General features: G+C 37.9%; 1 protein-coding gene across 1 annotated transcript in view; it reads left to right on the top strand.

Moving 5' to 3' along the window:
- Positions 1-18,377, top strand: part of LOC126425182 (uncharacterized) — a 289,759-nt gene extending 271,382 nt beyond the window's left edge. Inside the window, exon 21 of the mRNA XM_050088170.1 lies at positions 17,532-18,377. The gene's annotated coding sequence lies outside the window, so the exon portion shown is untranslated. The remainder of the gene's footprint in view (positions 1-17,531) is intronic.
- The last annotated feature ends 5,186 nt before the right edge of the window (positions 18,378-23,563 follow it).

Genomic DNA, 23,563 nt, shown 5'->3' with positions numbered 1-23,563 from the left:
TGACAACTGATGCTACAACACTTCACTATAAAATTCATATATTGCAATCATGGCACTCAACAGTCTGTTCACAATTCACAAAATATACTCTTGTCTGCAGTTCTAAACCACCATCTTACACTCCACTTGATCGCTTTTGGACATCGGTACTTACATACTTGTCCCCGAATGTGGCTACCAATCAAACTACTACTCCGAGATGCACAGCATGTCTGGCCCTTGTGTTGCTCAGAAGCAACCACCTTGTCATCAAAGATGGCCACCCTATCCACCCTCGACATGATTGCCTAACTCAAATCAACATTTACCAAAAAATACGAATATTCTAAAACTAAACACAAAAACACATATCGAGGAATATAGAAATTTTCTGGGCAATAACAATTTTAAGTCCAATTTTTTCTATCTGCCACCGTTTTTACACAAATAGTATTCTTGTGGTGTGAGTTTGCTTTTCCCACAGTTTTGATACTAAACATAAATAAACAAATAAAAATACTTACTTAATTACTCATCTACCTCTTTAAACTTTAGAATGCTGCAAAAGTTTCGTCTCTTTAAATTTATTTGTTATCAAAAACACAGTTTCTTTCAGTCGAATCCCATATTCCAGCCTCTTATTCAAAAATGGTACACACTATGCTAAATCAGTTATGATTGCTTGTTGCAGCTCCACTAGCCACATCCATAAACACTTTGTTCGTATTAATCGGCCAAAGCGCTGCCGAGATAAATTTAAAATTTTTAAGACAACAATAACTTTTAAACTATTATACATTTTTGTGGTGTGTCTAGATAATTTAGCTTTACATGTTTTTCTGTTCATGAGTGCCAACTCGCACCTTTGTGTCACTCTTAGTTCTGATGTTATCAATTTTTCTCTGGCATATAAATTTCTCTAAGTGCCAAACTTAGCCATATGTGCTCCTGTTGAGCATCAGCTTGGGTTTTTCCAAGGGTGCATAGATGCTAGCTGCTTGCCACAGGTCTGTAGCAACCACCAGTAATGTGCTCTGTGGTGAAATGTCGTGTGGCTAGGGCCTCCCGTCGGGTAGACCGTTCGCCTGGTGCAGGTCTTTCGATTTGACGCCACTTCGGTGACCTGCGCGTCGATGGGGATGAAATTATGATGGTTAGGACAACACAATGTTGTGCTCTGTGGTGGGAAACTCCCACCACAGCTTGTACACTCACAATTACCATCACTTGCTAGTCCATAAACACAGTGCATGGTGTCACAAGTAGCACCAAACACAATCTATGCCCTCGGAAATGAAATAATACACAAAAATAAAGTCTACATATGATACCAAAAAAAGGAAATGAACAAGTCCCTATGTTATCTTATGCAGCAGTACTTCCTGCCCTTACTTAACTAAACTTATGCTAAAAACATTTATTCATCAGCATGTCCATGATGCTAATATGACTGGCCAAAGGTTATGAGTAACAGACATAAATGAATTGCAAGGGGACCAACAATTTTTTTTAAAGTCATCTAAATACTGTCCTTTTTTTTTTCTTCAATCTTATTCTTATTTCGATGCATTGTACTTCTTATGCAGGACATACAGTAAGCGCTATACCTTTTGTTGTCTTCTGTGGTGTGCCCCTGACCTGCATCAGTTCTGCAGCTCAGACCTCAGGTGCCATTTCTCAAGTTCTCCTGCCAGTCAGCTAACCCAATTCTACCAGGAACAAATCAAAGACACCCAATCAATTTCCTGTCAGCAAAGATGTCTGGGTACCAAGAACACCTCTGCTATCCAGACTTGACGCATTTAAAACCAAATTTCAGGGCAAAACCTGACACAGACATACAGATGATAGTGTTACCAAGAAATAAATGCTGGTTACAGACTTTTCTTTGGTCGCAACAATTTGTTCCATTCAAGAACAGAAATGGCCCAGGTCGTTGCAACTGTACAACACTGAGACAATGTTTCTCTAACCAAAGTGAAACTAAGAAAATATGTGACCAGAATAGTACTCAAAAATTTATTATGTGATGGGTTCCATGGTAGATTCCAGCAACAACCCTGTCTCTAGTTTTAACCCAAACAATAATCTAACTGCTGCTCAATGATCAATGAAATTTACAGCACTGCAGACTGAATAAAATCAAATATATAAAATACCCCATGACACAACCTAATGCACAAATCAACCTATATTCCCCTGAAATTAAATAATTCTAAACATACAAACAGATATAAAAAAACAAATTATGCGTCCCCCCAAATCTAAATATTTCTCCAATGAATACAAGAACATATGTGTGTACCATTCAATTCCATATTCTCATCAGTCAATCCCATGCTGAACTATTTCCACCCCCATGCACAAAAAAAAGGGTGTGTGACCAAATCACAATCATCACTAATGAAAAATTGAATCAATATTTGCTTCATTATAAACCATCTGAAAAATGCCACTCAATGTCCCTCTCTCACTTTCACATCCTATCATGTACATATAAGTGCTGTACCATGGTTACAACTGTTGTAGCCTATATAACTAGTCGTTATGGGAGGATTAGATGTGTCAACCAGCTGTTTAATAACTTCAAGTACCACTATACATTTACCAAGATAAACATGAAAACCACTAGGCCATCCAAAAAAATTCTTAAAACTAAACACACACATAAATAGTATACTGCAAGGAGTCCTTGGCTTCATGTGGATTCACTTTGAGTGAATACTCAAAATCAGTCACCTTCCTTGGTTTTTCTGAAAACACATCTTTGTTTTTACTCAATAATTGACACAATTCTGTCTTCTCATCCTCAGAAATCCCCTTTGTACCCTTTACTTTACTCCTTATCTCTTTCTCAACCTCCATCAGTAGGCCTAGATGAAGTGCCAGTGTGTGTACTGAAACAGTGCACAGGAATTATATACGGCCCCTTAACAAATATAATAAATGAATCCTTCACATGAGGGACATTTCCAGAGCTGTTAAAACAGGCAAGAGTTGTACATTTGCTTAAGAAAGGTAATGCAGAAGACATAGAAAATTACCAGCCCATTTCCCTGCTGTCAGCATTCTCAAAAATAATAGAAGCAATTATGAAAGACAGGTTAATGAATTTCCTGAATAAATACAATCTTGTAAGCGAATCACAGTTTGGTTTCCAAAGTGGCAAAAATACGGAGTCAGTCATAGCAGAATTCACAAAAGTTGTGCTTAAAGCTACTGATAAAGATGAGTGTGTCACAGGCATATTTTTGGATTTTTCTAAGGCGTTTGAAACAGTCGACCTCAAGATTCTATTAAATGAATTAGAACCATTAGGAATAAGAGGGGTAGCTAATGACTGGTTTCAGTCATGCCTAACAGATAGGGTACAAGGAATAGAGATAACACATACTTCAAATAGATATAAACATTTAGTAAAACACTTATCAGATCCAAAATACATTAATACAGGGATTCTGCAAGGTAGCATATTAGGACCAATACTGTTCCTGATATACATCAATGCATTTCCCAGTAGTGTTGTTCATGGTGAAAAAATCCTCTTCGCTGATGACACCAATATTATAGTCACTGAAAAAAAGCAAGAGAACTCCTTGCCGAGAAAGCAGATGAAACTCTCAAGGAAGTTTATGATGGGTCAATAAGTAATAAAGTGACATTGAACATAAAGAAAACTAATGCCATGAATTTCAGATTGAAGAGGAAAAATGTCAATGTTAAATTAAATATAGATGGCACCTCCATAGACTGTGTAACAAATGCAAAATTTGTAGGAATGAATAGTGACTCTCAGTTGAAGTGGTGTGAACACACAAAGGTACTTGCAAACAGAATGTCATCAGCATGTTATGCCCTTAGAATCTTATCATCACTGTGTAACATGCAGTGCCTTTTAGTTACATATTATTCATATGTACACTCAATTCTTAGCTATGGGGTTCTTTTTTGGGGAACAAATGCACAAAATATGAACACAATTTTCAAACTCCAGAAAAGAGCCATAAGAATAATAATCAAGAATACTAGTTGAGTTCATTGTAAACATCTTTTCGGAACACGGGATTTTAGCTGTTCCATGTGAATACATTTACCAGTCAGTTGTACACATCAAAAATTACGTTGGTAATTACTGCACAAACAGCTCTGTCCATGACCATGCAACAAGAGATAGACTCAACTTACGTTTACCAAGAAAAATTAAACATAAAACTCAAAACAGCATTTTCTACCAAGGAATAAAACTGTACAATAAATTACCGAAAGAGATAAAAGAAATTGCAAAAATACACTTATTTAAAAAGGCAGCTGAAAAGTACCGGTTATGCAATACATTTTATACATTGAAGGATTACTTAGCTAAAACAGAGCAGGGGTTTGATAAAAATGTTATACAAATAAATAATAATAATAATAATAATAATAATGATTATAAAATATCCAACATTCCACATAACACCTTCACTTTATGTTTTTTCCTTCTTTTTTTTCTTTTTTAGAAATACTTGCCCCCTAGCTATGCATGGTACACTACTAACACCTCTTCCTCTTTCTGAGCTCAACATCTCACTCGTTATGGAGGGATGCTGACTCAGTTTTTCAGGATAGCAAATGGGAAGTTGCGTTACAGAAAATTGCCCAGAGATCACCAGTGTGTGTGTGTGTGTGTGTGTGTGTGTGTGTGTGTGTGTGAAGTGAGTGAAGTGTTAGGAAACAATGTGTGCATAGTGTGTGCAGTGACTGATAGTGAGATATGAGTGAACAAAGTGGCATTACATTATTTAATAAGTTATTTGTAAAAAAAAGTATTGTATACCAGGAGTAAATCTAATGATTGTCTCTAACTAGAAGTCTGTAAATATATGTCTATACCAACTACCTTATTTTAAATTGATCTAAATTTGTAAATACTTTGACATGTCCTATATCCTTGTAAAAAGAGATCTACAGATGAATAAAGCTGCTACTACTACTACTACTACTACTACTACTACTACACTTCATCCATTAAGCACTGTGCTAGATGAAAACTAGCCACCAATTTTTCATCACTGAGTGCATTTTTGAATTTAACCCTTCTTCTGCCCTCAACAGTATTCAGTTCCACCATCTGGTCCTTACAATCTACATAAACCTCATATTTACTCAGGAAATCAATCCCCAGCACCATTTTCATACTTATATTAGGGGCCACCAAAAATGAGTGACTAAATACTTCACCTCCTATGTTTACATCTAAAACTACCTACTTTGTCACTGGTTTACTGAATGTTCCCGTAGCATTTTTATTTCTCACCCCTGTGACTGGAAATTTCACTGTTTCCCTGTTCTTAATATGATCATAAAAGCTCTCTGCCACCCCAGACACAGAATTTCCAGTATCCAACAAAATAGTTTCACAGACCCCTGCCACATCAACAGTTACTATCGGCTGCACCTTTTCAATAAAATCATGCTTCAGTTCTGTTTTGGCCAACAAGTCCTCCTCTATCTCATGTATGCAATCTTTAGTCATGGTGCACACCTGCTCTTCACTAAAAGATTCAATATCCTTATCCCATGAAAATATTAAATCAAAGGCCTCTTTAATTCCAGAGTTTCCTACACTCAACCCCCATAGATTTCTGCTCACAGGTATCTGGTATCAACTTCTGGTGCAGCTTTGCAAAATTAACCCAGTCGTCACCATCATAATCACACTCATTGTTCCCTATCCATTCAGTATTTAGCTCCTCATGCATAGCTATCTGTTGTTCATCATTATACACTATGAAATTTTGAATTTCATCAACATCCTACCTTCCTCGCTAGTTGTACCATTATTCACAGTATTATTATTATCTATACCATCTTTTCCCATCATAAATACACATTCTTCATCCAATGATTTAACATCTTTATCTCCATTAACTATTTCCTTGTAAGCATGTTTAAACACCTCACTTTCCCTACATAAATCCCTGATTTACTTGGCATAATCATGCTTGCTAATTTCCCAATCATCAGGTGCCCACTATTTTGCTCTGGCTACCCAATCATCAGAATCAAAGTCACTCTCTGCCTTATTCTCCTATGCTTCCCTGAAAAAATGTATCTGCCCAGCTTCTTCACTCACACCATTAGCAACGGACATAAACTTACTTGAATCAACAGAATCCCTCACAGTTTCAATCACAATATCAACACCTGCAGCTCCATTCAGCTCATTAAAAACTTCACCCACAACTACTGCTCGTTCTTTGGTTACAGGAACTATAGCATGCTCACTGGTACATTACGTATCATTACTGGAGTGAGTGCCTACACATATATTGACAACACATTTTGCAGCCTTGTGCCACTTATCAACATCATTACCCATGACAACATCTGATACAGGATCTAGTGCCTGTTCACTATTTAATACATTCACATTGCTGGAGCACATACCTTCCTGTATATCTCCATCTACAACAACATTCGAATCAGGCACTGTGGCCTCCACATAATTTATACCTCTTACCACAGGTGAAAGTTCCATTACATTCAACACATTGCTATTTCTGCTTTCATTCATACTAACAATCTCAACATCACAGCACACATTTGCTCCCACAGGTTGTACAGCTGCTACAAGCTTATTACTTAACATGCCAACATTACTTAACATTGCCAAGCCAATGCTATTTGCATCATTATCCCCCGCATTTTGATACCTTTTATTTAACAAAACCCCAACATTTATATCTCCCTCCCGATTCCTACATTTCCTATTGTTTTTACTTCTAAAGGCCCTCCTCTTATCATGCTGACTGAACCAGCCTCCAAACATCTCATCATTACCCATAATTGCCTCCATTCCACAAATCCTTTCTTCCCTCACTAATTTATTTTTATCATGATCAACAAACCCCCTGTTAGTTTGCCTATAATTCTTATTCCATACTTTCTCTTCTCTTGTTCCACTGCTTTTGCTTTCATTAAAATACTTCCCATTATTTTGCCTAAAACTATTAAAAGATCCACCATTATTTCTCCCACTATTATTTTCCCATCTCTTGGTCCTATTTCATGCATGGTTTGTTGTCCCAAATTGGACTCTGTTTGAAGCAAATCTCAGTTTAAAGAATTTTGTCCCTATGATCCCCTTGCATTAATTTCGCCTCTCCCATCTCTCTTTTCATGCATTGGCCTTTGATCACTCTTGTTTCCATTTCTCCATGAACCTTTCTTGTACCTGACATCATCATTAAATCTATCCCTGTTATCCCTCCATGTTTCATTTTGAATTCTATCTCTGGTTTCTCTCCAATTAGCATTCTGATTTCCTTCCCTGCTTGAATTATGGTGGTTATTACCCCAACTCATATTATTTCTTCTCTCTCCATTATTCCTCTGATTATTTGCTGAATTATTACCCCCTGAGTTTGGTTTATAGCACATTGCCTGGTCCATCCCCCTAGAAAATCCAAGAAATTTTCAATAGAATCTGTTGGACAATGTATCAGTTCCCATTATGCATTTTCGGGTAACCTTCTCTTTAGAGTGGAAGTTTCAGTCATAATTCCTAACGGCCTGTCCAAATGTACCAACTTTCTTAATTCCTCCTGACAACATTCTCTCATAATTTGCCTACCTCCATTGTAAACCAGCCCATTCAAAAAATCATTCTGTAATCTGAATTGTTTTGCTTTGCCCCAATACCTGTTTCGCAACATCTGTTCAAATATACTATATGATTTAAATTGTTCACTACATTGATTTAGCCATATCTGAGCAGAAGCCTCCAACAATCTTTTTACCAGTTTCATTTTGCTGTTGTCACTCGTACCATCAATAAAACAATCCTTGCATGCTACCAGAAAATCTATATCATGCTAGTTGCTTTCCCCTGAAAAAGTCTTACTGCTGAGTACTTGTACCATAGGCAACCCCATACTTCCATTAGCCCCACATAATTCTATATTACTTAATCTACTGTTAACTTTGTCAATTTCTACATTACTCTTTCCACTAACAGCAGCCACATTATCAATTTCCTTTTTTAGGTTGCTAGCTGTCCCTGCCAGTTGACCTAATAATAAAGTTCTGGTTTTATTGAAACTAGCAACAATCTTCTGATTCATGCCAATCAGAGCTTGCCTTGTCTCATCATTCCTTGTGTCACACTACTGCCTGCCTGAATCAATTCTACCCCTTAATTCAACAGCAACTGAATCAATCTTCGCACTCAAATTTCCCTCTGACTCCTCTAATTTTTCAGATAAATCCCCCAACTGATCATATAATTCTCTAATTTTTGCCTCCAAAGAACTTTCCATATCCCCCATATCAGTTTTAATTCAGTCTTGAAATCCCCCATATCAGTTTTTAATTCAGTTCTGAATTCTCCCATTTGCCTCATTAATGATCTAAGCATAGCCACTACACTAGCTTTCACTTCTCCCTTTCCGTGTGGGCTCTCAGGCTCACTCCAACTCCCTGTAGACTCAACATCACTAGCTGACTTTGGGCTCCATAGTTAAACTGGCTGTGAGATAGAGAACTGAGAAATTAATGCACCTGCTGCCAACACTTAGCTTTGTTGAGACTGCTGCTGCATGATGACTGCTGCCTGATGCTGTTGGTTGCCGTGCGATGAGGTGCAGTGCGGTGTGGCATGGAATGGCTTGCAGTTTGGCAGCGGAAGTGGCCCCACTCCAGAGTGCAGCGGCAAAGTTGGCGCGATGATGTTTGGCTGCCAGTGGTGCTTCAACTCCCTCGTTGGTGGTCGACGTCAGACTGAACATACTGCTCGGCGATTGGCAACGCATTTTTCCAAATGTTCTTCACTTTCAAACACAATCCTGCACTGCCTACCGAGCCTGTTCAGTTCAGACAATCCCAGCCAAACCCCCATATTATGACTGTACTGGGCACTACACATTAAAGTTAGAATAGTTTGGCTCGTGCCCCCACATGCTATGGCACAAAAATATATATACTTGTTACATTCAAATTAATTGAGTGGCCCAGAGATGTGGCTGGCCTCAATGGTTGGCTACATTTTCGTCTTGGGGTGCCAACTCACACATGTCGTAAACTCAATTTTTAAGCTGAAATAAAATATAACAAAACAATGCAGGCAGGTATTGCGGTGAAATTTAAAATATTGAGTCACTCACGATGATTTACAAATTGAACAAGTAATTTATTTTTCTTCAATATATTCACTAAACACTCAAAATGCAGTCTGAAGAGCTTTTACATAAGGGTGACCTTTGACAACTGATGCTACAACACTTCACTATAAAGTTTATATGTCCTGATCATGGCACTCGACAGTCTGTTCACAATTCACAAAATACACTCTTTTCTTCTGTCCTAAACCACTATCTTGCACTCCACTTGGTCACTTTTGACAGCCGGTACATGCATACTTGTCTCTGAATGTGGCTACCAACCCACTACTACCTCCAGATGCGCGGCAAATCTGGCCCTTAGCATTGCTCAGAACCAACTGCCCTGTCTTCAGAGAAGGCCGCCATATCCACCCTCGAAATGACTGCCTAATTCAAAAAAATGTTTGACAAAAATTATGAATACTCTAAAACTAAACACACAAACACATATGATATATTGAAAAATATGAAAATTTTCCAGGTAGTAACAATTTAAAGACCTTTTTTTTTTTTATCTGCCACCATTATTACACAAATAATGTTCTTGTGGCGTGATTTTACTTTTCCCAGAGTTTTGATACTAAACATAAATAAACAAATAAAAATACATCCTTAATTACTCATCTACCTCTTTAAACTTTAGATTGCTGCCACTAGTTTTGTCTCTTTAAATTTATTTATTACCAAAAACACAGTTTCTCTCAGTCGAATCCCATATTCTGACCTCTCATTCAAAAATGGTACACACTATGCTAAATTGGCTATGATTGCTCGATGCAGCTCTACTAGCTGCATCCATAAACACTATGTTCATATTAATTGGCCAATGCACTGCCGAGATATTAGCTTTTGAACTTTCATAAATTTACAACCTTTCACCTAACAGTTTCCACTTTCTCTGTCCTGTCACCATATTATGATTCTTGCCTCCATGTCACCTTCATTGTATGCTGCACTTTATTGGCTTCGGTGCCCGTACATTACTTGCCTAGCCCGTGCACTAGCCACCCCTCTCTCCCATCATTCCTTACCAGCAAACCTGCCGCCTCTCTCCGAGACACTAGATACCCACCCCAAACCACCCTTCCTGCCCCTCACTCTCTCTCTCTCTCTCTCTCTCTCTCTCTCTCTCTCTCTCTCTCTCTCTCTCTCTCTGCCACAACCACCAACCTAGTCCATCAGCCAAAATGCAATCCGAGTCCATCAGACAAAATGCAATCCTGGCTTTATCTGCACAAAGGATTTATTCTGAAAGCTAGCAAGTTTTCTTTCTCTTTTGTGTATGCCTTTTGACTATTCAATGCTTGTGACATTATTTAGGCTACATTTGACATAGTAAAATTATCAGAAAAGCCATTGTTGAGAGAGAAATAGAGATGCGGGGGGGGGGGGGGTGAGGGTGGAAGAGCTGCTACTTTTTTATTAAGTAACTGATAGTTATCTCTTACTGCTATAATAAAATCTACATAACCGCATTGATATTCATTTTATGAGGGGTGTCCAATAAGTAATGCAACACATTTTTGTCTTGGCCAGTTGCAGTTGAAAAAATGCAAAATTTGTAGTGGTACATGATATAGTTTCATGAAGTTCTGATTGGTGGCAGTGTTGCACATAACCTTCAAAATGCTGTCTGTAATGGAGATGTGTTACAAGCAGAGAGTTGTCACTGAGTTTCTTTTGGCAGAAAAACAGAGCTTTGCAGATATTTGTCGTCACATACAGAATGTCTACAGAGACCTGACAATGAAACAAAAGCGCAGTGAGTCATTCAATGAGGTGTCTATCATCAGTCCGACAAGGGCCTGCAAACCTGTCCGATCTCCTGCATGCCAGCCGGCCACACACAGCTATTGCTCCTGCAATGTTGGAATGTGCAGACACTCTCACAGTCAGACACCTTGCTGCACAACTGGCTATCTCTGATGGTAGTGCTGACACATACATCCACTGGTTGGTGTACACAAAGGTATATGCCCCCGCTGTGTTCCTCGCTGCCTAAAAGGAGACTATAAAGCTCAAGGAAGAGCTCAAGGAAAGACCATCAGTGTGAAATTGCTTGTGCATTACAAGGCTGGTAATGACAGTTTTTTGTCAAATGTTGTCACAGGTGATAAAACACGGGTTCATCACTTTGAACCATAAACAAAACATTAATCCAGGGAATGGCACTGCACCATCTCACCTCCGAAGAAAAAGTTCAAAGCCATATACTTAGTCGGTCAAGTCATGGAATTGTGTTCTGGGGCTCTGAAGGGGTTATTCTGTTTAATGCCCTCCCTCAAGGTGCAACATCAACCTTGGTATTTGTGCTACCCCCAGGAAATTGAATAAATGACTTCAGTGTGTTCATTGCCACAAAAATGCAAGCAAACATCTCCTCCACCATGACCATACAATGCCGCACACAAGTCTGCGCACTTGTGGGGAGCTCACAAAACTTCATTAGACTGTCTTCCTCAACCACCCTGCAGCCCGAATCTTGCACCTTCTGGCTTCCATCTGTGGATAACAGTATGTGCATGATGGGGGAGGTTATTGTTGCAGCAAGTCATTGGCTCCAATATCAATCAGTAGTGTGGTACCATGCAAACATACGAGTCCTCCAAGTAAGGTGGCATAAGGCTGTCACATTGAACAAAGATTGTGTTGAAAAATATGTTTTTTAGCCAAAAGAGCGGGGAAGAATATGGAGTATTGGAATCCTGAACAAAACCAACCTGCTTTCAGAAGAAATATGTGGCATTACTTATTGAATGCTCCTTGTAGAAAAGGTTGTATTAGTGTTACAAGAGTACTAGCCCGTATGCAATGTAGATTGTTACTTGTTGCGCAACTAAGAATAATTTTCGATCCTTAATCGTAAGTAGCTTGTCCCCAGTTTCAGCTGGGCAGAATTGGACTCACTTGCTATGTATCTAATCTGTCACTTTGTCAACTTGCATGGAATAGTAGCAGGTAATTTATTATAATAATGCAACTTTCTTTTAGCGACTACAACCGGCTATCAAAACAGTGCTTAAGAATTGTGCTGTTAATTTATGATTGGTAATTCCAAAGAAATCCTACAAGTATGAAAAAGTAATTTGGCTCCTGACATAAACTGTATACTATACTCTTAAAGCAGTGCCGGACACAATGCACTAGCCACCTTGACCCCTTTGGAATCTTCAGGTGACCATCGCTCTTAAAGTGCCGTATGTTTCTGTTGATATGTTTTTGCAAAACCCATGTTGTTCCAAATTGACCACAGGCTTGAATTCCTCAATAAATAAAAATAATTAGATTGGGATGACTCGTTGGTTCATCAATAATTTTTGCCCATCATTACTCTTTATGAACTTAAAACTGATAACTTTCAGAAGATGAAGAGTAAATGACAGAGAACGTGTCTGACTCTTCAGTAAATTTTGTGATATAGACCTGATCTGATTACATTACCATAGCAAACTCTCCTCTAGTTTTCTAATCAAACTTCTTCTTTCTTTTCCATTTGCCATTTTCCCATTTTTCTTCATGGTGGGCATTTTTGTAATTGGTTTTGGCAGTGTTAGTGGAATATGGTGGCCAGATGCCCTTCCAGATGCCACCACTACTCCTGGCAAGAAATCTATGTACCCCATGTAATGTAGGTCTGATTTTCAAGTGTGATAATGTTTTCTGAGTGTTAGCATTGCTTGTATCTGGGGACAGAGTGCATTTACCAGCTTGATGTTTACTTAGTTGGATATGAGAAACCTCCTAAAAGCTACATCCATGCTCAGCTCATCAGTGTTGGTGGATTCAATCTGGGGCTGCCTCGCCTTCCCATGTCCTGGAAGTGGCTGCATTAGCACTCCAGGCTGTCTGGAGATGTTTTGATCAACCTTTGGACCAGTTGTTAATTAAAGTCATCCATATTGAAGCACTGGGCAATTAAACAAAGCTTAGATGTTTGCTGTTTACTATTCTTCATACTCTACTATGAGAAATAATGAGTTTGTGGAACAAATAAAGGCTGAGTCTATAAAAGTTATGAATTGTGATCACAAACAAACTGACACCCAACATGACAATAACAGTGGTCAGGGGCGAGGCATGATAAGTCAACTGGACTGAGATACATGATTTTTGGCTTCACTGATTAATCATAGCAACTTTAATAACATAGTTTGAACAGTCTGTGAATGTATTGCCGATAAGTAATGTCCAACGGGTGCAATATTTCGGTGATCAGACATCTCGTCATCGTCAGGTGCATTGGCAAGCTGGGCTCCGAGGCACATGACTGACTTTACCCCTCCCACTGCAAGCCATTACTTTTGCAGTCTGTGCCCAAGGACATGCATCAGCCATTGTGGAGGTACTTGCATTGGTGTCTGTGGCAGTGTTGATGTATTTGTTCTGTCTGACCTGGTCACCAGATCATTGTGTTTCCAGAGCGTCCTCTCAATCAGATCCCAAGCTGGTTCCTGAGCCATGATAAGATTATAGTCAAAGTCTTGATTGATACTTTCAATGGCTTCTCTAATGACGCATCCCAGTATTTGGAAGCCTATGGTAAAATCCTGGTATGTTCATATTCCATCGCATGATTCTCTGACAAACAATGCTGTGTAAACACCACCTTCTTGGGCGACATTAACCAAGTATGCCATTGGTGTTCTTGGCACTGTTTGTCTAACATACACCTTACCACACTGGCACAGAATTTTATATACCCCAGCCTTCTGCAATCCAAGGTCATCCTTGACACTCCCAAATAATGCATGTGTTTTATTAGGTGAGCAAAAGACAGTTCTTCAGTGGTGGTTTTCTAGTATGTACCCAACTTTTTCTGATGGCACACCAGTGTATGGTATAAAGGCTGTGGCTACCACTTCCTTCATAATTTCTTCCATTTCCACAGGGTGTTTTGTAAGGTGGGGCAAAGAGAGTGCGTAATCTGCCACTCTGAGTATCTGTTTTTTCGGAACACAGTTCAGAGGTTCTCCAGTTAATGGGCAGACTCTCTGTGTCTGAGATGGCTTGTGCCCTGTGTACTAGCATTTTTAGCACCACATTCCTCTTTGCAGGTTGTGGCAGCTATCTGCATGCAAATACAGATCACATAGCATGGTCTTTCCATATATACCAAGGCCCAGAGTGCCATCAGATCTTCTCTTGCCCATGACTTTCAGGAACGGTAGTCTTCCTCCTGCAGCCTGCATAATGAATTTGATGTTGGGATGTATGGAGTGCAAACATACAAGAAAGTCAAGGAGTTTGTCCCTTTCATGGGGATAGGTGACAAAAATGTCTTCCATATAACAGGAAAAGTGGGTGAGTTTCCATCTGGATGATGTCAGGGTCTCTGATCAAATACTCCATATACAAATTCACAACCATTAGCAAGAGTGTGCTTCCCATTGTAACCCCTCCTATTTGCTCATAGTATTCTCCATTAAATGGAAAATATGTAAAGCTTAGGACGTCCCTGGAAAGGTCAGTGGTCTTCTTATCAAATTTATGATCAGTAAGTTCTAGTGACTCACATAGACACACCCTGGTGAATGGTGAAACAAAGTGAAAGCTCACTACAATATCCAAGTCCTTCAGTCTGAAGTTGTTGAGACATTTCACAAAATCCACGCAACTGCAGATGCGATGTGGGCACTTACTGAAATAAGCGCTTAGTATCTCTGCCAGTTATTTTGCCAGCAAGTATGTACGAGCTCAGATGTTGCTGACAGTCATGTGTAATGGCACCCCACCTTTGTGGACCTTGGGGAGTCCATAAAGTCTTTATGGTACAGGTCCTAGTGGTGATAATTTCTTGATGACTCCCTCTGTTAACTTGTATTGCTTGGGAATCACCAGGGTCTTGTTCTCCAGCTTCTTGGTGAGGTTAGTGTTGATTTTTCCTGTAAGAGTTGTCACAAAGCAGGCTCTGCATCTTCTCACTGTAGACCTTGTGGGAGAAAATGACAGTGGAATTGTCTTTGTCATCAGGTAAGATAACAGTTTCAGGGTTTCTAATGGCTGCCCTCTCTGTACTGGTAATTTTTGACTTTGTAGTCTTAATTCTCATCAGAGGGTGAGAAGCTTCATGACACACTTCTACTGCTTCAGGCAGTAGTTGCACAGCAACCTGTTAAAGTGCACTGGTGATGTCTGGGACTGGTGTGAACTTTGGGGTGAGGCAAAGTTAAGCTTCCTCTTCAGAACTGAAACCACATCGTCACTCAGCTGCGGGATTGTTAGTCAACAAGACATGAAATTTTGTATGTTTGACATCCTAAAGCCTTCCCCTGAGCTGGACTGGGTGCCGCCCAGGTAATACCATGAGTCCACTCCCAGGTCCAAGAGTTAAAATGATTGGCCAGTTAGAAATGTTGTCTATAAAGTTCTTGGGAGGTGTACTCAAGACTCCGGCAGGTAATGTGTACACTTCATGTACCAAGCAAGGCTGGCCTGGTTCTTGAGTCTTCTGGCTGCTCCAGAATCGATGTGAGGCATGACCTTAGCAAAGTTCATCACAACTTGCTCAGCATGACATCTCTTCAGAAATGCAAGAGAAGTCCGCAAACAACATCTTCAGTGGCACAGCTTGTTGAATTTCTTCGTGCTGTGATACATCTTCTCCCTGTGAAGGTATATGATGTGATTCTTCAGTTTCCCAGCTTATTTGTTGATTGGTCCACAAGTGTACTGCCAGTCCATAGTGTCAACCTGAAGAGATGTCGTGCTTAGTGAGTTGTGCCAGACTTTTCTATGGTCAAGCATCCCATTGATTCTGTGGCAGCCAGGAGAAACAAGACGCAGGCCAGCCTTGCCAAGGATGGGACAAACTCCTTGATTTCCTAGTACATCTGTGGTCCATACATCCCAACATCAAATTCACTACATAGACTGAAGAAGGAAGACTACCATTTCTGGATATCATCCTGATCAAGAGAAGAGCTGACAGCACCTAGGGCCATGGTATATATAGGAAGAACACACAGGCAGACCTGTATTTGTATGCAGATGCCACCACCCTGCACTGAGGAATGTGGTACTAAAAGCTCCACTACACACAGCACACACCATCTCAGGTGCAGAGAGTGTGCCCCATGAACTGGAACACCTCAGAACTGTATTAAAAAAAAAAAAATAAAGTGCACTCTTTGCCCACCTTACAAAACAACCCATGGAGATGGAAGAAACTATGAAGGAAGTGGTAGCCACAGCCTTTATACCATACATTGGTGTGCTATTGGAAAAATATAGGTGCATATAGGAAAAGCATCACTGAAGAACTGTCTTCTGCCCACTCATTAAAACACTGGGGAGTGTCAAGAATGACCTTGGTTTTGCAAAGGACTGGGGTATATTAGATTCTGTGCCAGTGCAGCAAGACATACATTGGACAAACAGTGTGCACCATTGAAGATTGATGCTGAGAACAACAGTGGCACACTCGACTAATGTAACCCAACAAGTTGGCAGTCACAGAGCACTGTTTGTCGGAGAATCATGTGATGGAATATGAATGTACCAGGATTTGTAGACCAGACATCCAAATAGTTGGACAGTGTTGTTAGAGAAGCCATCCAAACTCACACCAGGGATAATTTTATCAATTGGGACAGTGGCTATAATCACAGCAAGTATTGGGACCCAGTGCTGGGTCTAATTGAGAAGAGCTTCATCAAACATAATGAGCTGGTGACCAGGGAGGACATTGCAAATACATCAACACTACAACAGATGCTGATGCAAGTGTCCTCGCGATGGCCCACATGCATCCTCACATGTAGACAGTAGAGGGAGGGCTTTTGGTGTGAGGAGGGGATGTAAGTCAGCTGCGTGCCCTCAGGACCTCAGTTCGTCAAAGCATCTAACTGTGGCAACATGCCTGACTGGCAGTACACCTGTAGATTGTTTGATCAACAAATACGCTGCGAGAACTGGAGGAATCACGTTGTATAGTAATGTAATTTACCCATAACAACCCAGCTCATAAGACTGTGTGATATCAGCCTCAGCATAATTATTCTTGTGAGTGGCTCATATATACTCTGAAGTCATTCATTAATGGTTACTTTCATTACATTTCTTTATTGGTTTAACTACATGTATTGCTGCTTTCCAAAATCCATTAATTTCTTTATTCAAAATCCTGTACCAGAATTCTTCCCTGTAAATATTACTGATGTGGTGTACTTTTAGCTCAGTTGCTTCTCTTCCCAGCCATATATCTGAAATACCTTGTACTGTAATTGTTGTGCTGTAGATATCATCACATGAAACAACACTAAGGAATTTAAAACTCCATTTAATAGCTACTTCATTCAATGCAGAAAATTTATAGAGACATACATCATGCTTCATTCATTCACCAATTCTGCATAACTTATTTCCACAAATAATTTTGATTTTAAAGTTTTAATTGTTTTAAAATTTTTGCAGGAAGAGTGCCAACAGACTACCTAAGGATTGGCAGTTAAATTTGGAGGGCTGTCCAGAGAACTTCACAAAATTGTGTTGGTGAAACTGTGTAGGCGCATTATTCATTTACCTTTCCTTCAAACTGAACTGTATGTGTTTTTGGAGTGTTAATGTGTCACAAATTCTGGAAACATGCCAATGTATCAGAGATAATTATAAACTCTGAAATAATATTTTATTAAATGTAAGCATTTAGAATCTAACATTGGAAAGTTCAGGATGGAACGCATTGAGTCACAGACAGTGCCCGGAGCCAGTAACCATGTGTATATGTGTGTTGTGTGAATGTATGAGAGTTCTACATCTGAGGAAGACTTTTGTCTCACAACTTAAATATTTATAGTATTCATTTTCATTGTGCCTGTCTATGACTCAACACATTCTCTCTGCATTTAGCGTCTAAGCCACACGATTGCACTGTAAGATGTCAGTGAAAGGAACAATTTCACACAGGAGCCTGTAATTATATTTACACGTTTATTACAATTTTTGTCTGCATCATACCTTTAATTTATTTAATTCTAGTTACATAATATGATCTGCATACAGCTGTTAAGATACAACTTGAAGACAGTTATCAATACAGTTTCAAATTATAGCAGTACCATCTGTTATCATTGATTTGCAATGTGTGTGGGAGTGTTTTGACCTGAGACTATGTATTGTGAACTTACTTTGTGTAGTATTTTAATGATATTTGTATGCTAAAACATGTTATATAACTGATGTTAAATTAGTTAAATGCAAAATCTAGAAGGAAGAAACGAGTTAACTAAAAATGCTGCATAAATGGTGAACTTATTTGTAATACATGAATCTCCTATATTGTGCTTGATGTACAAATTGTGATATAATTGTAAATATTTGTATAAAAATTAATGATAATTTTTTATACTATGCAATACTGTAATTTTGAGATGATTTTGTAGTTCCTGTTATGAAACACGTGCAACTGTCTGATTTGTTTAGGAGGATAGTATAAATCTCCAGTAGTTGATAATTTATAGAAATAGACAGAATCAAGTACCACCATAAAATGGACATCAGTTCATAATCCAATGTGTCAGGTGAAACCTAAACTGACAGTAATATGAAAGATAAGTCAATTATAGTAGCAACTGCATTATCATGTTTAAACTGATTCTTTTCTTTAGATAATGTAGAAGAATCTGTGATTAAAGTGGAAAGTGTTATGGTACAGTAACAACAAAGTAGTTACCAGTAAACCTTTCCAATAACAGCATAGATTAACTGATAGGTTTTCCATGTCTTTCGTAACTGGTTACCATGTTGCATTGACCATCAGCTGAACTGTGTACAAATTGCAATTCTCAGAAAAAATTAAATATTCATGCTTAAATTTTTATCAAGCAGAATTTACTCAACAAGTTGTGGCAGCTGAAATGGGTCATATGGCCTAAAATTACATGAAACAGGAAAAGAAGAAGAAAATGAATTGACTAATACATTCAAAGAACTGAATTATTGTGAAAGTAATTATAATCTTTTCAGGTTAGAAGCTCATTCTTCATCAGTATATGCTCTGCTTTGTAACTGCAATGCCCAATGTATCTTATTCATCTTTAGTGTGGAAATCAAAGCTCATCGCAGTATGGGTACTGTATATTAAATACAATTACTCTGTTCGGTGGCCTGACTGTTTACTTGTACTGTAAAGTACATTAAGTCTAAGAATTCAAAACTTTGTAAAAACATGTTAAAATACATTATCAAAATCAAACAATCAAGTATTGATCACTTACAATTCTGTACAGTTTCACTTACTTCCTTTATTATATTTTTTTTATAGAGTATAACATTGAGAGGTTCACATGGCAACTTGGACTTAACACACTATGTTTATGTATAGCAAATTGCGTCTGTCAGCATTATACTTTCACACTATTCCATATTGCCATTAAGTAGTCTGTAGTACTGTGAGCTTAGATGGGTGGTCCATGAGAAACTGACAGTTGCAGTATTCATTTTTGTGGTGTCCTAATTATGGAAAAGCATAATGCTGCCACAAATTAGCTCTCTCCGGCATCCATTTGCTTTTTTGATTGACCATACTTCCACATTGTCTTTTTCCCTACCGAATTTTAATGTGTTATTTCTTCTTTCACACTACACTTGCAATAATTAATTGTCAAAAATGATTCTGTAGTGTCCAAAATACATTTTTTGAGCCACTCATCTATGATCATTAAGACTGTTGATGAGAAATTTTCTATTGTTCACATGTAACCTAAATATGAAGACCCTCTTTGCTATCCAGAGCCAATATCAATCAATTTCCATTTGCTTTATTAAATTTTTGTTTTGCATTTACTCTCTCTCTCTTTTTTTAGTTTTTAATACCCCTCAGTCTTCCACTGTCATTTCCTGTGTCATTTTGATGGATCTGACTGAAATCCACACAATGAACTTGCATTTGCAATTAGAGACTGATAACTTTTATATGTATTTTTCTTATTATACAATCACATGGCAAATGCCAGAAAGTATTTTAAGTAATTATCTAAAATAAATAAGAGCTTAAAAGGTTATTACTGCTACACATTTATCTGAAAATATGCATAGCTTTGAAATAATTAATAATCTTCTTTACAATTTCTACCACATTAACAAAAGTTAAATGTCAGTGAAAGAATCTGAAAGTAAGTTGTCATCTGTGCTAAAGAACTGGCAAGTGAAATCATTTATTGAACAGTGGCTCTTTTACCCATCTGTTTGTCTGGCAAGATAATAATGCAGCACAATGCCAAACAGTTTCTGGAACCATAGAAAAATAATATTTCTTTGTGAATTGACAATTTTTGTGTAAGAACCAATGCATCCTTTTTATTGTAAAAGTGTAACCTGTTAATGGGAGGCCATACACATTAGTAAAATCAACATATCAAACAATGGAAAATCCAGGATGGAATAATGACAATATTATGAAAAGGACAGATTGCTGCTCAGCATACAGAGGAGACTTGATGTGTAGATAAGCACTACAAAAAGACTGCTGTAAATGTGAGCTTTTGGCCAGAAGGCCTTTTTCCGAAGTAGGCAGTGGTCTTGTATCTGTGAGTTGTGTTTGAGTGAATGTGTGTATTTTCTGCTTTAGAACAAGTCCTTTTAGCCAAAAGCTCATATGTTCAGCAGTCTTTCTTCTGTGCCTGTCTCAACATGTCCTGTATATGGTGAGAAGCAAACTATCCTTTACATAATATTGTGCTTAAAATTGACATATGCTCTGTTAAGGATTTTTAACATGTTGCAGCCCTGTCAGCAACTGTGATAAATTAATACATCAAAGATCCGCCTCAGTTGTGAAAAGTTACTGGTCTTTACCTTGGTTTCAGCTAGAGTAAACTAGCCTCCTTCAGAAGCATAAAAAACTAATACATGCCAGAATATGGCACAGTCAAACATAAAAAGCTAAAGTACCTTGGTACCATGTCAAGCTACATTACTTAGCTGAGGAACAGCCCTGGCCCCATTTCACAGAAAGTGGTCGGTTAGCTGCGGATACTTGCGTTGAGTTCCAACCTGAGTAAAGACCAGTAACTTTTCGCAACTGAGGTGGATTTTTGACGTATTATATGCTCTGTTACTAAACTTGTTCACAGGTGAAATGTGCCTTCCATTCCATTCTGGTCTCTTAGAGTAATTTTATAGTTTGGAGCTACAGCATAAGTGAACAACAATAGTACTTCATTGTGTGCTGAATTTATAAAGGTTATTGCATTGGTTGTATTACTGATGTGCTGTAAGAACAGACTAGAGATGTTAATTGCATCTGAATGTAACTGAAGTATACAACATCTGTCTCCAGAGTACAGGAAAGGGTATAGACATTTTCTAATTGTGAATTGTCTGTGATATACTCATATGCTGCTCTGTTTAAACAAGAGCTCAGACAAATTTTGCACATTATATATTGGCAAATCTGGCAGAAGCCTGCACTGCGCCCATTAGTACAAGTTTTCAAAATAGGGAAGCCAGGCTTAATATCCATTCTTCGCAGCCAGCTGTGTGCTATCTTCCTATTATATTTTTCATATAGCTAACATTACACACTCTTGCAAATTAAAGTAGGTGCAAAGCTTGCATTTTGCTCCTACAGTGATAATGAACAATATGTGAAAAATGGGTTATAGAATTAGTTCTGTATCTGTATTATGTGGGGGTGTGTTTGGCCCCAGCCATAGAGTGCACCTTCCTTCATTTAATACACTGGAATAAGTATTGTACCAGTGTCTTCCTCATCTCTCTATCTTCAGCTTTTCTTCTGGAGACCAAATTCAGGGATATTTTTGTGTTTTGTGATAGCTTTCATGGCAGTTTGATTGTTAAGTTGTACAGAATAATCTCTGTCAAGTGACATTTTCCTACTAACCCACATTGTAATTAGAGAAGAGGATATTATTTTGAGACAAACTTGAATGGTATTTGTCAGAAACAGAAATTCTATAAATATCTGTACGGAAATACCCACTCCAAGAGTGTGATTGTAGCAGAAAATGCATTGGGATGCTAGTTATTAGTTACATAAAAATTAAAGACTATGACTGTATTCTTTGAAAGTAGGGTTTGTGGGCAGAACAATATAAACAAGAATTTTTTTAATAATAGAAAAAGAAGAAAATACAATAATCATGATTTCTTTCGTGACAGTGTCATGATTTCCCACCTCCATTTACTTGCATTTAAGCTTTGCTCTTTAAAATTTTGCTTGTTGTTTGTATCTCAGTATCTTTATAATAATGACAATGATATGCTAATTAAGTGATGAGATCACCCGGACTTGCTCTTCTGTTCACCCATGTAGTAGCTGAAATAAACTTAATGAATTTCTTCAAACCTTATTGTCACGATAATAAAAAGAATGCAAATAGATATTAAGAAATTATAGGGCGATGCTTTTATTACCAAAATTGTAGTATTTCCTGTATGGTTCTGTAGAAACCCATTTCATCATCATCAACTTGCAGTTGAAGAAGTGGTGATGTATTGTTTCTGTTTTGATCCAAAATGTACAGTTCTTCAAAACTGTAGTGTTTGGCTGTAGTGGAAGATCAAATTGACAGATAAAAATATCTATGTACTGAAGTTTAAACTATATTTGTTTTACCAAGAACAAGATTTTGCTCATTTGAGTTCTTTAGTGTTGTACTATCTTTCCAGAAGGCTGAGATATTGTAATTTGTTTCATGTACCTGGTGATTATGATGTTTACTTATTTGAAAGCTAATGTTTGCATCTATCTTTCCATTGTCTGATCTGTTATTTCTAACAGCTGTTTAGTAATTTTGTAATCTTGTAACAAAGTTCAACCCAAGAGATCTATAAATTTAATGTACGGTATTTATATTTTCATATAGTCAGACATGTTTAAAATGTTGTTTCTATTTATAGCACCATAAAGTACACTCTTATAATAGATTCCTGGAAAACAATATTTTGTAATATGAATGTACATTATATACCAACAGGTTTGAAAATAATAGGTAATGCAGTTATTATTTTTCATGAATGTGTTAATGCAGTAGATAAGTGCATTCCATACATATATTTTATCTGAAATTTTATAAATATCATAAATAAATTTTCTCATACTTTGTGATTTATACTTTCATCTTCATCAGATTCTATCAGCCATGTTGCAGAAAAATAAAACGTATGTTTTATATCTGTGTTGATACTTAATTCCTGAGTTCAAATGGCGTAACAACATAAAGCCTGAATTGCAGCTTTATGTTAGTTTATTCACTGTGATGAACATTTATACCAAGTTAAAACTGTATGCCTTATTAGAACCAAATTCCAGATTTAATGTGACTCTACCTTCGTTTTTCATTTCCCCAGCTCCTCATCAGATTTTCTCACGACTGTATGAGATTAGCATTTCTGAGATAGAGAGTAATTTGCAGAGAGTGGCTTTTCTAAATCCTTAGGAGGATGAATATGTAGAGAATATTATTACTACGACCGATAGTCAG

The sequence above is a fragment of the Schistocerca serialis genome, chromosome 1 (genome assembly GCF_023864345.2).
Source record: "Schistocerca serialis cubense isolate TAMUIC-IGC-003099 chromosome 1, iqSchSeri2.2, whole genome shotgun sequence".
Taxonomy (NCBI): Eukaryota; Metazoa; Arthropoda; class Insecta; order Orthoptera; family Acrididae; genus Schistocerca; species Schistocerca serialis.
Note: the sequence above shows the minus strand (reverse complement) of the source record. Positions and strands in the feature narration are given on the sequence as shown.